This window comes from Triticum aestivum, chromosome 6D (genome assembly GCF_018294505.1).
Source record: "Triticum aestivum cultivar Chinese Spring chromosome 6D, IWGSC CS RefSeq v2.1, whole genome shotgun sequence".
Classification (NCBI taxonomy): domain Eukaryota; kingdom Viridiplantae; phylum Streptophyta; class Magnoliopsida; order Poales; family Poaceae; genus Triticum; species Triticum aestivum.
Genome location: NC_057811.1, coordinates 412,167,860 through 412,185,569, shown reverse-complemented (window position 1 = coordinate 412,185,569; position 17,710 = coordinate 412,167,860).

Genomic DNA, 17,710 nt, shown 5'->3' with positions numbered 1-17,710 from the left:
CTCCCACCTGGACTAAATCCCGGATGGAATTGAAGCGTCTCTTGATGTGCTTGGTTCTCTTGTGAAATCTGGATTCCTTCGCCAAGGCAATTGCACCAGTATTGTCACAAAAGATTTTCATTGGACCCGATGCACTAGGTATGACACCTAGGTCGGATATGAACTCCTTCATCCAGACTCCTTCATTTGCTGCTTCCGAAGCAGCTATGTATTCCGCTTCACACGTAGATCCTGCCACAACGCTTTGTTTAGAACTGCGCCAACTGACAGCTCCACCGTTCAATGTAAACACGTATCCGGTTTGCGATTTAGAATCGTCCGGATCAGTGTCAAAGCTTGCATCAACGTAACCATTTACGATGAGCTCTTTGTCACGGCCATAAACGAGAAACATATCCTTAGTCCTTTTCAGGTATTTCAGGATGTTCTTGACTGCTGTCCAGTGATCCACTCCTGGATTACTTTGGTACCTCCCTGCTAGACTTATAGCAAGGCACACATCAGGTCTGGTACACAACATTGCATACATGATAGAGCCTATGGCTGAAGCATAGGGAACATCTTTCATTTTCTCTCTATCTTCTGCAGTGGTCGGGCATTGAGTCTTACTCAACTTCACACCTTGTAACACAGGCAAGAACCCTTTCTTTGCTTGATCCATTTTGAACTTCTTCAAAACTTTGTCGAGGTATGTGCTTTATGAAAGTCCAATTAAGCGTCTTGATCTATCTCTATAGATCTTGATGCCCAATATATACGTAGCTTCACCGAGGTCTTTCATTGAAAAACTCTTATTCAAGTATCCCTTTATGTTATTCAGAAATTCTATATCATTTCCAATCAGCAATATGTCATCCACATATAATATTAGAAATGCTACAGAGCTCCCACTCACTTTCTTGTAAATACAGGCTTCTCCAAAAGTCTGTACAAAACCAAATGCTTTGATCACACTATCAAAGCGTCTATTCCAACTCCGAGATGCTTGCACCAGTCCATAAATGGATCGCTGGAGCTTGCACACTTTGTTAGCTCCCTTTGGATCGACAAAACCTTCCGGTTGCATCATATACAACTCTTCTTCCAGAAATCCATTCAGGAATGCAGTTTTGACATCCATTTGCCAAATTTCATAATCATAAAATGCGGCAATTGCTAACATGATTCGGACAGACTTAAGCATCGCTATGGGTGAGAAGGTCTCATTGTAGTCAATCCCTTGAACTTGTCGAAAACCTTTTGCAACAAGTCGAGCTTTATAGACAGTAACATTATCGTCAGCGTCAGTCTTCTTCTTGAAGATCCATTTATTCTCAATGGCTTGCCGATCATCGGGCAAGTCAACCAAAGTCCACACTTTGTTCTCATACATGGATCCCATCTTAGATTTCATGGCCTCAAGCCATTTTGCGGAATCTGGGCTCACCATCGCTTCATAGTTTGTAGGTTCGTCATGGTCTAGTAACAGAACCTCCAGAACAGGATTACCGTACCACTCTGGTGCGGATCTTACTCTGGTTGACCTACGAGGTTCAGTAACAACTTGATCTGAAGTTCCATGATCATCATCATTAACTTCCTCACTAATTGGTGTAGGCATCGCGGAAACCGGTTTCTGCGATGAACTACTTTCCAATAAGGGAGCAGGTACAATTACCTCATCAAGTTCTACTTTCCTCCCACTCACTTCTTTCGAGAGAAACTCCTTTAGAAAGATTCCGAATTTAGCAACAAAAGTCTTGCCTTCGGATCTGTGATAGAAGGTGTACCCAACAGTCTCCTTTGGGTATCCTATGAAGACACATTTCTCCGATTTGGGTTCGAGCTTATCGGGTTGAAGTTTTTTCACATAAGCATCGCAGCCCCAAACTTTAAGAAATGACAACTTTGGTTTCTTGCCAAACCACAGTTCATAAGGCGTCGTCTCAATGGATTTTGATGGTGCCCTATTTAACGTGAATGCGGCCGTCTCTAAAGGATAACCCCAAAACGATAGTGGTAAATCAGTAAGAGACATCATAGATCGCACCATATCTAGTAGAGTACGATTACGACGTTCGGACACACCATTACGCTGTGGTGTTCCGGGTGGCGTGAGTTGCGAAACTATTCCACATTGTTTCAAATGAAGACCAAACTCATAACTCCAATATTCTCCTCCATGATTAGATCGTAGAAACTTTATTTTCTTGTTACGATGATTTTCAACTTCACTCTAAAATTCTTTGAACTTTTCAAATGTTTCAGACTTATGTTTCATTAAGTAGATATACCCATATCTGCTTAAATCATCTATGAAGGTGAGAAAATAACGATATCCGCCACGAGCCTCAACATTCATCGGACCACATACATCTGTATGTATGATTTCCAACAAATCTGTTGCTCTCTCCATAGTTCCGGAGAACGGTGTTTTAGTCATCTTGCCCATGAGGCACGGTTCGCAAGTACCAAGTGATTCATAATCAAGTGGTTCCAAAAGTCCATCAGTATGGAGTTTCTTCATGCGCTTTACACCGATATGACCTAAACAGCAGTGCCACAAATAAGTTGCACTATCATTATCAACTCTGCATCTTTTGGCTTCAATACTATGAATATGTGTATCACTACTATCGAGATTCAACAAAAATAGACCACTCTTCAAGGGCGCATGACCATAAAAGATATTATTCATATAAATAGAACAACCATTATTCTCTGATTTAAATGAATAACCGTCTCGCATCAAACAAGATCCAGATATATTGTGCATGCTTAATGCTGGCACCAAATAACAATTATTTAGGTCTAAAACTAATCCCGAAGGTAGATGTAGAGGTAGCGTGCCGACCGCGATTACATCGACTTTGGAACCATTTCCCACGCGCATCGTCACCTCGTCCTTAGCCAATCTTCGCTTAATCCGTAGCCCCTGTTTCGAGTTGCAAATATTAGCAACAGAACCAGTATCAAATACCCAGGTGTTACTGTGAGCATTAGTAAGGTGCACATCAATAACATGTATATCACATATACCTTTGTTCACCTTGCCATCCTTCTTATCCGCCAAATACTTGGGGCAGTTCCGCTTCCAGTGACCAGTCTGCTTGCAGTAGAAGCACTCAGTCTCAGGCTTCGGTCCAAACTTGGGTTTCTTCTCCTGAACAGCAACTTGCTTGCTGTTCTTCTTGAAGTTCCCCTTCTTCTTCCCTTTGCCCTTTTTCTTGAAACTAGTGGTCTTATTGACCATCAATACTTGATGCTCCTTTTTGATTTCTACCTCCGCAGCCTTTAGCATTGCGAAGAGCTCAGGAATCGTCTTATCCATCCCTTGCATGTTATAGTTCATCACGAAGCTCTTGTAGCTTGGTGGCAGTGATTGGAGAATTCTGTCAATGACGCTATCATCCGAAAGATTAACTCCCAGTTGAATCAAGTGATTGCAGTACCCAGACATCTTGAGTATATGCTCACTCACAGAACTATTCTCCTCCATCTTGCAGTTGTAGAACTTATTGGAGACTTCATATCTCTCAATCCGGGCATTTGCTTGAAATATTAACTTCAACTCTTGGAACATCTCATATGCTCCATGACGTTCAAAACATCGTTGAAGTCCCGGTTCTAAGCCGTAAAGCATGGCACACTGAACTATCGAGTAGTCATCAACACGTGACTGCCAGGCATTCACAATGTCTGCAGTTGCTGGCGCAGGTGGTACACCTAGCGGTGCTTCCAGGATGTAATTCTTCTGTGCAACAATGAGGATAATCCTCAAGTTACGGACCCAGTCCGTGTAATTGCTACCATCATCTTTCAACTTTGCTTTCTCAAGGAACGCATTAAAATTCAACGGAACAACAGCACGGGCCATCTATCTACAATCAACATAGACAAGCAAGATACTATCAGGTACTAAGTTCATGATAAATTTAAGTTCAGTTAATCATATTACTTAAGAACTCCCACTTAGATAGACATCCCTCTAATCCTCTAAGTGATCACGTGATCCATATCAACTAAACCATGTCCGATCATCACGTGAGATGGAGTAATTTCAACGGTGAACATCATTATGTTGATCATATCTACTATATGATTCACGCTCGACCTTTCGGTCTCCGTGTTCCGAGGCCATATATGTTATATGCTAGGCTCTTCAAGCTTAACCTGAGTATTTCGCATGTGCAACTGTTTTGCACCCGTTGTATTTGAACGTAGAGCCTATCACAACCGATCATCACGTGGTGTCTCAGCACGAAGAACTTTCGCAATGGTGCGTACTCAGGGAGAACACTTATACTTTGATAATTTAGTGAGGGATCATCTTATAATGCTACCGTCAATCAAAGCAAGATAAGATGCATAAAAGATAAACATCACATGCAATCAATATAAGTGATATGATATGGCCATCATCATCTTGTGCTTGTGATCTCCATCTCCGAAGCACCGTCATGATCACCATCGTCACCGGCGCGACACCTTGATCTTCATCATAGTATCATTGTCGTCTCGCCAATCTTATGCTTCTACGACTATCGCTACCGCTTAGTGATAAAGTAAAGCATTACAGGGCGATTGCATTGCATACAATAAAGCGACAACCATATGGCTCCTGCCAGTTGCCGATAACTCGATTACAAAACATGATCATCTCATACAATAAAATTTAGCATCATGTCTTGACCATATCACATCACAACATGCCATGCAAAAACAAGTTAGACGTCCTCTACTTTGTTGTTGCAAATTTTACGTGGCTGCTACGGGCTTAGCAAGAACCATTCTTACCTACGCATCAAAACCACAACGATAGTTTGTCAAGTTGGTGCTGTTTTAACCTTCGCAAGGACCGGGCGTAGCCACACTCGGTTCAACTAAAGTTGGAGAAACTGACACCCGCCAGCCACCTGTGTGCAAAGCACGTCGGTAGAACCAGTCTCGCGTAAGCGTACGCGTAATGTCAGTCCGGGCCGCTTCATCCAACAATACCGCCAAACCAAAGTATGACATGCTGGTAAGCAGTATGACTTATATCGCCCACAACTCACTTGTGTTCTACTCGTGCATATAACATCAACGCATAAAACTAGGCTCGGATGCCACTGTTGGGGAACGTAGTAATTTCAAAAAAATTCCTACACACACGTAAGATCATGGTGATGCATAGCAACGAGAGGGGAGAGTGTTGTCCACGTACCCTCGTAAACCGAAAGCGGAAGCGTTAGCACAACGCGGTTGATGTAGTCGTACGTCTTCACGATCCGACCGATCAAGTACCGAATGCACGGCACCTCCGAGTTCAGCACACGTTCAGCCCGATGACGTCCCTCGAACTCCAATCCAGCCGAGTGTTGAGGGAGAGTTTCTTCAGCATGACGGAGTGGTGACGATGATGATGATCTACCGACGCAGGGCTTCGCCTAAGCACCGCTACAGTATTATCGAGGTGGACTATGGTGGAGGGGGGCACCGCACATGGCTAAAAGATCAAACGATCAATTGTTGTGTCTAGGGTGCCCCCTGCCCCCGTATATAAAGGAGCAATGGGGGGGAGGTGCGGTCGGGCAGGAGGAGGCGCGCCAGGAGGAGTCCTACTCCCACCGGGAGTAGGACTCCCTCCCTTCCTTGTTGGACTAGGAGAGGAGAGGGAAGGAGAGAGGGGGAAAGGAAGGGGGGGGGCGCCGCCCCCCTCCTTGTCTAATCCGGACTTGGGGGGAGGGGCGCGCGGCTACCCCTTGGCCGCCTCTCCTCTTCCACCAATTGGGCCCATGAGGCCCAATAGCCTCCGGGGGGTTCCGGTAACCCCCCGGTACTCCGGTATATATCTGATAACCCCCGGAACCATTCCGGTGTCCGAATATAGTCATCCAATATATCAATCTTCATGTCTCGACCATTTCGAGACTCCTCGTCATGTCCGTGATCACATCCGGGACTCTGAACAACCTTCGGTACATCAAAACATATAAACTCATAATATAACTGTCATCGAAACGTTAAGCGTGCGGACCCTACGGGTTCGAGAACTATGTAGACATGACCGAGACACGTCTCCGGTCAATAACCAATAGCAGAACCTGGATGCTCATATTGGCTCCCACATATTCTACGAAGACCTTTATCGGTCAGACCGCATAACAACATACGTTGTTCCCTTTGTCATCGGTATGTTACTTGCCCGAGATTCGATCGTCGGTATCTCAATACCTAGTTCAATCTCGTTACCGGCAAGTCACTTTACTCGTTCCGTAATACATCATCCCACAAGTAACTCATTAGTTGCAATGCTTGCAAGGCTTAAGTGATGTGCATTACCGAGAGGGCCCAGAGATACCTCTCCAACAATCGGAGTGACAAATCCTAATCTCGAAATACGCCAACCCAACAAGTACCTTTGGAGACACCTGTAGAGCACCTTTATAATCACCCAGTTACGTTGTGACGTTTGGTAGCACACAAAGTGTTCCTCCGGTAAATGGGAGTTGCATAATCTCATAGTCATAGGAACATGTATAAGTCATGAAAAAAGCAATAGCAACATACTAAACGATCGAGTGCTAAGCTAACGGAATGGGTCAAGTCAATCACATCATTCTCCTAATGATGTGATCCCGTTAATCAAATGACAACTCATGTCTATGGCTAGGAAACATAACCATCTTTGATCAACGAGCTAGTCAAGTAGAGGCATACTAGTGACACTCTGTTTGTCTATGTATTCACACAAGTATTACATTTCCAGTTAATACAATTCTAGCATGAATAATAAACATTTATCATGATATAAGGAAATAAATAATAACTTTATTATTGCCTCTAGGGCATATTTCCTTCACCGCCAGCCCAACACCGTCTGCGCATTCCTCGCAAACGCGAGCCTCACCAAATCTAACATTGCGGCGACGGTTGCCATGGATCCGCGGTTCCTCTGCTCCAGTGTGGACAAAACCCTAGCCACCCCATGTCGCGCAGCTCCGGGACATCGGCCACTCCACTTCCCAGATCTCCCGCCTTGTTGCCCTCCTCCCGGTTATCTTTCTCCAACCCGCCCAAATCCCCATCCTCAAATTCTTGATCTCCTTGTTTTGCTCCTATGACAAGGTAGAACCCGCCCTCAAGAGGAAGCACTATCTCCTCAACCACAACTTAGAGAAGGTGGTCAAGCCCAATATTGAGTCCTTGCAGGAGTGCAGCCTAAGTGTGTGAAATTGCTAAGCTCCATGGGGGCACCGGCAGACTGCTCATTATGGAGCCAGATGATACGTCTCCAACGTATCTATAATTTTTTTATTATTCCATGCTATTATATTATCAATCTTGGATGTTTTATATACATTTACAAGCAACTTTATATCATTTTTTGGGACTAACCTATTAACTTAGTGCCCAGTGTCAGTTGCTGTTTTTTGCTTGTTTTTGACTTTGCAGAATATCAGTACCAAACGAAGTCCAAATGCCATGAAACATTTTTTCTGGCAATAAGAGACCCTGGAAACTCTGGGAGGGAACGAGAAGACGAAGGAGTGGCCCACTAGGCACCAGGGCGCGCCAGGGACCTCTGGCACGCCCTGGTACCTAGTGGGCCCCACAAGCCTCCGTTTGACCTAACTCCGCCTCTATAACTACTCTAAAATTAGAAAATCTACCAGGGAGTCCACGAAATACTTTTTCCACCGCCGCAAGTTCCAGAACCACGAGATCCCATCTAGGGGCCTTTTTCGGCACCCTGTCGGAGGGGGAAACGATCACAGAGGGGTTCTTCATCATCCTTGCTGCCCCTCCGATGATGCGTGAGTAGTTTACCATGGACCTATGGGTCCATAGTTAGTAGCTAGATAGCTTCTTCTCTCTTTTTGATCTTCAATACAATGTTCTCCTCAGTGTTCTTGGAGATCTATTTGATGTAATGACTTTTTGCGGTGTGTTTGTTGGGATCCAATGAATTGTGAGTTTATGATCAGATCTACCCATGAATATTATTTGAGTTTTCTCTGAACTTTTTTATGCGTGATTGTTATAGCCCGGCGTTTCTTCTTTGATTTATTGGTTTGGTTTGGCCAATTAGATTGATTTATCTTGCCATGGAAGAGGTGCTTTGTGATGGGTTCGATCTTGCGGTGCTCAATCCCAGTGACAGAAAGGGACATGACACGCATGTATCGTTGCTATTAAGGGTAACAAGATGGGGTTTATTCATACATAAGTTTATCTTGTCCACATCATGTCATGTTGCTTAACACATTACCTCGTTTTTCATGAACTTTATACGCTAGATGCATGCTGGATAGCGGTTGATGTGTGGAGCAATAATACTAGATGTAGAATCATTTCGGTCTACTAATCTTGGACGTGATGCCTATATACACGATCATTGCCTTGGATATCGTCATAATTATTTGCTTTTCGGTCATTTGCCCAATAGTAATTTGTCTATCCATTGTATGCTATTTTTGTGAGAGAAGCCTCTAGTGAAAATCATGGCTCCCGATTCTATTTTCTATCACATCTTAAAACCAAAATATCTTGCTGCAATTATTTTATTTATCTTATTTTGTATTTTTTCAGATAGATCGATCAAAACCTATACAATTTAATCTTGCTCATAACCGTTGAGGGATTTACAACCCCTCTATGCATTGGGTTGCAAGTATTTGTTGTTTGTGTGCAGGTGTTGTTTACATAGTGTTGCTTGGTTCTCCTACTAGATTGATAACCTTGGTTTCATAACTAAGGGAAATACTTATCTCTACTATACTGCATCATCCTCTCCTCTTCGAGGAAATCCCAACGCAGCTCACAAGTAGCACCAGACCATGTGAAAGAAATGGTGACCCATGTAGAGAAGCTCGGCATGAGGCGTTATTCAGGGATGTTCAAGAATGCTTTGGAGACCGTCTGCAACATCAGGCCCGAGAATATTACTTCAAAAATGGCCTGCTTGAAGAGGGCTCTTGGCCGCTCCGAAGCTGTGCTGGCGGTGTGCAAGTTGCCAAGCATTCTACTTATGTCAGAGAGGAGGCTGAGCCACAAGTTGGAGTTCCTGAGGATGGAATTTGGGTTGGAGCCTTCATACACCGCACACGGGCTGGCAATTCTCGCATATGACTTGGAGAAGCGTGTAATGCCCCGACACTATGTCATAGAAGTTCTGGAGGTAAAGGATCTAGTGAAGAAAGACATTGACTTGTACATTGTGTTTGCTTACACAGAGAAGAAATTTGTAGGGAAATACATTGACCGTTATAGTGAGCGTGTTCTAGGGCTCGCAGACGCTTATGCTGCTGCTTGTGCAGGTAAAATTCCCGAAATCCAACCGTGAGAGCTTGAAGCGAAAATGTTGAAGGTCAATTCTCTGCTTTAGAAGCTAGCATATGTTGATACAATAGCACTTCTGACAAGATTTTTAGTGATATGATAACTCATAGTGGTTGCTGAGCTTATATATGTTGATGTTGCTGAAGCGATTGGATGATTTGCTTTTGGTGGACTATTGTTCTTTTCTTGGGTTTTAACCTTATTAATATTGCTTTCTTCTTGTTTAAGCCTTGCATAAAGGAGTATATGCACACCCTTATCATTGTTGTACTCCCATTAATGCTACTAGGTATGTATGTCTTATCTTACTTGGTAAGTATAATCCTTTCTACTTAGTTGGAAGTCCTGGTTACACCATAATTCCATGTTGATATCATTGCAAGAGAATAATGGAGTCGCATAGACTGCAGTCAACATATCTACTACTATAGCAAAAGAGCTCGTGCGTTGCAACGGGAGAAAAAGATACCACATGCCCGTGAACCAAATAATCATGAGTCAAGAAACCAATAGATCCATGTTCTTTATTTCAACATGACATCCCATCTTGTTGCCATTTGTCCGTCATCGGATTCTCGCATATGATGATCATAGTTCTTACAGAACCACAACACGCTTGAATGTGGTCAATCGTAAGCCGTCTCTCTCGTGGCATAAGATGAGGTTTTTCTCTTGCTACATTTATTTTGTCTGTAATTTGTTTGTGCGCCATTGATTAAGGTTGCACTCTAAATAGCATTTTAAAAATGGTTAAGAGATAAAAATAACATCATATTCGGATTCTACACATTTTTAGTCAAATTTCATATATAACATATTAAAATTGGAGTTATGGTTTAAAAGATATGGATATTTCAAAAAAAACATTTGTTCTACGTAGACTACAGGTTAATTAGCATAAAAGACATGATATTTTCAGTACAAACGCAAAAAACGATTCAATTTGTCACTTAAAAGTGAACTGCGGGTTGATTACCCAAAAGTGCAGGGGGTTTTGTGTAAAATCCAAAAAACTTTTCGTTTTGCCACTTAAAATAGGACTGCAGGTTGAATATAAAAAAACACAGGGACTTTTCTACAAAAATACCAACAACGTATGACCAGAAGCAGGAGGTGCTTTATTATTAGGTAAAGATTAACTGTAGTGACCTCAGTCTCGTTTTTTTAACTGTCATTCTTCAAGCACTTTCTATGTTGTTTGTCATCAACTCGCCATGGTGTAACTAATGACAACTTCCTACAATTCACTTTTCTGCGCAATAAGATTTCATTTACCTTATTGAGCCGTCATTTTTTGGATTGCAATATTGCTACACAATCTTTGTATAGTTCATTGCAATTGTGCAACAGTTTGTTGCAATGGGGTAGGTGTCATGCATGTACAATGGATTCAAATTTCCCCTTTGTTTAACGCTTGCAGGTAGTAATTCTTCTTATAAACGATGTATTTCCTGGAAAGCGGCAATGTGTGTTTTCTCAATACCTGTACCTGTTGTATATATCTTTGTGCTGTGTATTCCTGTGCAGTTGTTTTAGAACGAAGGCTCGCGAAGAGCCCGACTTTGAATTAACAAGGCCATCAACCGGCTAGGATTACAAACTCTGGATTACAACCTGGAAACAAACCAAATAGAAACAAGAGAAAAAATGGCAAGATACAATGGCGCCGGGAGCAGCTCACATGCCAGACATACAACAAACTATAACAAGATCAACAAGAGGCACCTAGCTTGAAGATGACAAGGCCTCTTGCTCGCGCGAAGCCTAGGAGAAGGGAAATGCCGGCGAAGGAGAGGAAGATTAGATGACCGAAAGGGCAACCGTTGCCACAACACCTGGGACCTGACGAAAACACCACCATCCAGATCCATCGTCGAAGAAGGCCCCTGCCTCCTCGCCTGGCTCGAAAGGCGCTGCACCGTCGATGAATGGACACGTTCACCCTAGAACCTGGATGAGTGGCACCGATGGCAGCCACATTATTGGGACCAGGCAGACCCGTCCTGCTGTTGACTTCTCACCTAGAGCAGAACATCATAGAAAACCAAGGACCCAGGCATGCAAGAGGAGAGCTGCCAAAATGAACTAAAGAACAGCTGTTGGAAATATGCCCTAGAGGCAATAATAAAATGGTTATTATTATATTTCCTTGTTCATGATAATTGTCTATTGTTCATGCTATAATTGTGTTATCCGGAAATCGTAATACATGTGTGAATACATAGACCACAACGTGTCCCTAGTAAGCCTCTAGTTGACTAGCTCGTTGATCAACAAATAGTCATGGTTTCCTGACTATGGACATTGGATGTCATTGATAACGGGATCACATCATTAGGAGAATGATGTGATGGACAAGACCCAATCCTAAGCATAGCACAAAGATCGTGTAGTTCGTTTGCTAGAGCTTTTCCAATTGTCAAGTATCATTTCCTTAGACCATGAGATTGTGCAACTCCCGGATACCGTAGGAGTCCTTTGAGTGTGCCAAACGTCACAACGTAACTGGGTGGCTATAAAGGTGCACTACGGGTATCTCCAAAAGTGTCTGTTGGGTTGGCACGAATCGAGACTGGGATTTGTCACTCCGTTTGACGGAGAGGTATCTCTGGACCCACTCGGTAATGCATCATCATAATGAGCTCAAAGTGACCAAGTGGTTGGTCACGGGATCATGCATTACAGTATGAGTAAAGTGACTTGCCGGTAACAAGATTGAACGAGGTATTGGGATACCGACGATCGAATCTCGGGCAAGTAACGTACCGATTGACAAAGGGAATTGTATACGGGATTGATTGAATCCTCGACATCGTGGTTCATCCGATGAGATCATCATGGAACATGTGGGAGCCAACATGGGTATCCAGATCCCGTTGTTGGTTATTGACCGGAGAGTCGTCTCGGTCATGTCTGCATGTCTCCCGAACCCGTAGGGTCTACACACTTAAGGTTCGGTGACGCTAGGGTTGTAGAGATATTAGTATGCGGAAACCCGAAAGTTGTTCGGAGTCCCGGATGAGATCCCGGACGTCACGAGGAGTTCCAGAATGGTCCGGAGGTGAAGAATTATATATAGGAAGTCCAGTTTCGGCCACCGGGAAAGTTTCAGGGGTTATCGGTATTGTACCGGGACCACCGGAAGGGTCCCGGGGGTCCACCGGGTGGGGCCACCTATCCCGGAGGGCCCCATGGGCTGAAGTGGGGAGGGGAACCAGCCACTGGTGGGCTGGTGCGCCCCCCTTGGGCCTCCCCTGCGCCTAGGGTTGGAAACCCTGGGGGTGGGGGGCGCCCCACTTGGCTTGGGGGGCAAGCCACCCCCTTGGCCGCCGCCCCCTTGGAGATGGGATCTCCCAGGGCCGGCGCCCCCAGGGACCCTATATATAGTGGGGGGAGGGAGGGCAGCAGTACCCTAGCCCCTGGCGCCTCCCTCTCCCTCCCGTGACACCTCTCCCTCCCGCTTGCGCTTGGCGAAGCCCTGCCGGGATCCCCGCTACTTCCACCACCACGCCGTCGTGCTGCTGGATCTCCATCAACCTCTCCTTTCCCCTTGCTGGATCAAGAAGGAGGAGACGTCGCTGCTCCGTACGTGTGTTGAACGCGGAGGTGTTGTCCGTTCGGCGCTCGGTCGTCGGTGATTTGGATCACGACGAGTACGACTCCATCAACCCCATTCACTTGAACGCTTCCGCTCGTGATCTACAAGGGTATGTAGATGCACTCATCTCTCTCGTTGCTAGATGACTCCATAGATTGATCTTGGTGATGCGTAGAAAATTTTAAATTTCTGCTACGATCCCCAACAGTGGCATCATGAGCCAGGCCTATGCGTAGTTTCTATGCACGAGTAGAACACAAACTTGTTGTGGGCGTAGATGTTGTCAATTTTCTTGCCACTACTAGTCTTATCTTGTTTCGGCGGCATTGTGGGATGAAGCGGCCCGGACCGACCTTACACGTACGCTTACGTGAGACAGGTTCCACCGACTGAGATGCACTAGTTGCATAAGGTGGCTAGGGGGTGTCTGTCTCTCCCACTTTAGTCGGAACGGATTCGATGAAAAGGGTCCTTATGAAGGGTAAATAGAAATTGGCATATCACGTTGTGGTTTTACGTAGGTAAGAAACGTTCTTGCTAGAAACCTATAGAAGCCACGTAAAAACATGCAACAACAATTAGAGGACGTCTAACTTGTTTTTGCAGCATATGCCTTGTGATGTGATATGGCCAAAAGGATGTGATGAATGAGATATATGTGGTGTATGAGATTGATCATGTTCTTGTAATAGGAATCACGACTTGCATGTCAATGAGTATGACAACCGGCAGGAGCCATAGGAGTTGTCTTTATTTTTTGTATGACCTGCGAGTCATTGAATAACGCCATGTAAATTACTTTACTTTATTGCTAAACACGTTAGCCATAGAAGTAGAAGTAATCGTTGGCGTGACAACTTCATGAAGACACGATGATGGAGATCATGGTGTCATGCCGGTGACGAAGATGATCATGGCGCCCCGAAGATGGAGATCAAAAGGAGCAAAATGATATTGGCCATATCATGTCACTATTTGATTGCATGTGATGTTTATCATGTTTTACATCTTATTTGCTTAGAACGACGGTAGCTTAAATAAGATGATCCCTCGCAATAATTTCAAGAAAGTGTCCCCCCTAACTGTGCACCGTTGCGAAGGTTCGTTGTTTCGAAGCACCACGTGATGATCGGGTGTGATAGATTCTAACGTTCGAATACAACGGGTGTAAGCCAGATTTACACACGCAATACACTTAGGTTGACTTGACGAGCCTAGCATGTACAAGACATGGCCTCGGAACACGGAAGACCGAAAGGTTGAGCATGAGTCGTATAGAAAATACGATCAACATGAAGATGTTCACCGATGTTGACTAGTCCGTCTCACGTGATGATCGGACACGGCCTAGTTGACTCGGATCATGTTTCACTTAGATGACTGGAGGGATGTCTATCTGAGTGGGAGTTCATTGAATAATTTGATTAGATGAACTTAATTATCATGAACTTAGTCTAAAATCTTTACAATATGTCTTGTAGATCAAATGGCGCACGTTGCCCTCAACTTCAACGCGTTCCTAGAGAAAACCAAGCTGAAAGATGATGGCAGCAACTATACGGACTGGGTCCGGAACCTGAGGATCATCCTCATAGCTGCCAAGAAAGATTATGTCCTAGAAGCACCGCTAGGTGAAGCACCCATCCCAGAGAACCAAGACGTTATGAACGCTTGGCAGTCACGTGCTGATGATTACTCCCTCGTTCAGTGCGGCATGCTTTACAGCTTAGAACCGGGGCTCCAAAAGCGTTTTGAGCAACACGGAGCATATGAGATGTTCGAAGAGCTGAAAATGGTTTTCCAAGCTCATGCCCGGGTCGAGAGATATGAAGTCTCCGACAAGTTGTTCAGTTGTAAGATGGAGGAAAACAGTTCTGTCAGTGAGCACATACTCAAAATGTCTGGGTTGCACAACCGCTTGACTCAGCTGGGAGTTAATCTCCCGGATGACGCGGTCATTGACAGAATCCTTCAGTCGCTTCCACCAAGCTACAAGAGCTTTGTGATGAACTTCAATATGCAGGGGATGGAAAAGACCATTCCTGAGGTATATTCAATGCTGAAATCAGCGGAGGTGGAGATCAGAAAGGAACATCAAGTGTTGATGGTGAATAAAACCACTAAGTTCAAGAAAGGCAAGGGTAAGAAGAACTTCAAGAAGGACGGCAAGGGAGTTGTCGCGCCCGGTAAGCCAGTTGCCGGGAAGAAGCTAAGGAATGGACCCAAGCCTGAGACTGAGTGCTTTTATTGCAAGGGAAGTGGTCACTGGAAGCGGAACTGTCCCAAATACTTAGCGGACAAGAAGGCCGGCAACACCAAAGGTATATGTGATATACATGTAATTGATGTGTACCTTACCAGTACTCATAGTAGCTCCTGGGTATTTGATACCGGTGCGGTTGCTCATATTTGTAACTCAAAACAGGAGCTGTGGAATAAACGGAGACTGGCGAAGGACGAGGTGACGATGCGCGTCGGGAATGGTTCCAAGGTCGATGTGATCGCCGTCGGCATGCTACCTCTGCATTTACCTACGGGATTAGTTTTAAACCTCAATAATTGTTATTTAGTGCCAGCTTTGAGCATGAACATTGTATCAGGGTCTCGTTTAATGCGAGATGGCTACTCATTTAAATCCGAGAATAATGGTTGTTCTATTTATATGAGAGATATGTTTTATGGTCATGCCCCGCTGGTCAATGGTTTATTCTTAATGAATCTCGAACGTGATGTTACACATATTCATAGTGTGAATACCAAAAGATGTAAAGTTGATAACGATAGTCCCACATACTTGTGGCACTGCCGCCTTGGTCACATTGGTGTCAAGCGCATGAAGAAGCTCCATGCAGATGGACTTTTGGAGTCTCTTGATTACGAATCATTTGACATGTGCGAACCATGCCTCATGGGTAAGATGACCAAGACTCCGTTCTCCGGAACAATGGAGCGAGCAACCAACTTATTGGAAATCATACGTACCGATGTGTGCGGTCCAATGAGTGTTGAGGCTCGTGGTGGCTATCGTTATGTTCTCACTCTCACTGATGACTTAAGTAGATATGGGTATGTCTACCTAATGAAACACAAGTCTGAGACCTTTGAAAAGTTCAAGGAATTTCAGAGTGAGGTTGAGAATCAACGTGACAGGAAAATAAAGTTCTTACGATCAGATCATGGAGGGGAATATTTGAGTCACGAATTTGGCACACACTTAAGGAAATGTGGAATAGTTTCACAACTCACGCCGCCTGGAACACCTCAGCGAAATGCTGTGTCCGAACATCGTAATCACACTCTATTGGATATGGTGCGATCTATGATGTCTCTTACCGATCTACCGCTCTCATTTTGGGGCTATGCTTTAGAGACTGCCGCATTCACTTTAAATAGGGCTCCGTCGAAATCCATTGAGACGACACCGTATGAATTATGGTTTGGGAAGAAACCTAAGCTGTCGTTTCTAAAAGTTTGGGGATGCGATGCTTATGTCAAGAAACTTCAACCTGAAAAGCTCGAACCCAAGTCGGAAAAATGCGTCTTCATAGGATACCCTAAGGAAACCATTGGGTATACCTTCTACCTCAGATCCGAAGGCAAGATCTTTGTTGCCAAGAACGGGTCCTTTCTGGAGAAAGAGTTTCTCTCGAAAGAAGTGAGTGGGAGGAAAGTGGAACTTGATGAGGTGATAGTCACCCCTTCCGAACCGGAAAGTAGTGCAGCGCGGGAAGATGTTCCTGTGGTGCCTGCACCGACTGGGGAGGAAGTTAATGATGATGATCATGAAGCTTCAGATCAAGTTACTGCTGAACTTCGTAGGTCCACAAGGACACGTTCCGCACCAGAGTGGTACGGCAACCCTGTCCTGGAAATCATGTTGTTAGACAACGGTGAACCTTCGAACTATGAAGAAGCAATGGCGGGCCCAGATTCCGACAAATGGCTAGAAGCCATGAAATCCGAGATAGGATCCATGTATGAAAACGAAGTATGGACTTTGACTGACTTGCCCGATGATCGGCGAGCGATAGAAAACAAATGGATCTTTAAGAAGAAGACAGACGCGGATGGTAATGTGACCATCTATAAGGCTCGACTTGTCGCTAAGGGTTATCGACAAGTTCAAGGGGTTGACTACGATGAGACTTTCTCACCCGTAGCGAAGCTGAAGTCTGTCCGAATCATGTTAGCAATTGCCGCATTCTATGATTATGAGATATGGCAAATGGACGTCAAAACGGCATTCCTTAACGGCTTTCTTAAGGAAGAATTGTATATGATGCAGCCGGAAGGTTTTGTCGATCCTAAGAATGCTAACAAGGTATGCAAGCTCCAGCGCTCCATCTATGGGCTGGTGCAAGCATCTCGGAGTTGGAACATTCGATTTGATGAGATGATCAAAGCGTTTGGGTTTACACAGACTTATGGAGAAGCCTGTGTTTACAAGAAAGTGAGTGGGAGCTCTGTAGCATTTCTCATATTATATGTGGATGACATACTATTGATGGGAAATGATATAGAATTCTTGGAAAGTATAAAGGCCTACTTGAATAAGTGTTTTTCAATGAAGGACCTTGGAGAAGCTGCTTATATATTAGGCATCAAGATCTATAGAGATAGATCAAGACGCCTCATTGGTCTTTCACAGAGTACGTACCTTGACAAGATATTGAAGAAGTTCAATATGGATCAGTCCAAGAAGGGGTTCTTGCCTGTATTGCAAGGTGTGCAATTGAGCACGGCTCAATGCCCGACCACGGCAGAAGATAGAGAAAAGATGAGTGTCATCCCCTATGCCTCGGCCATAGG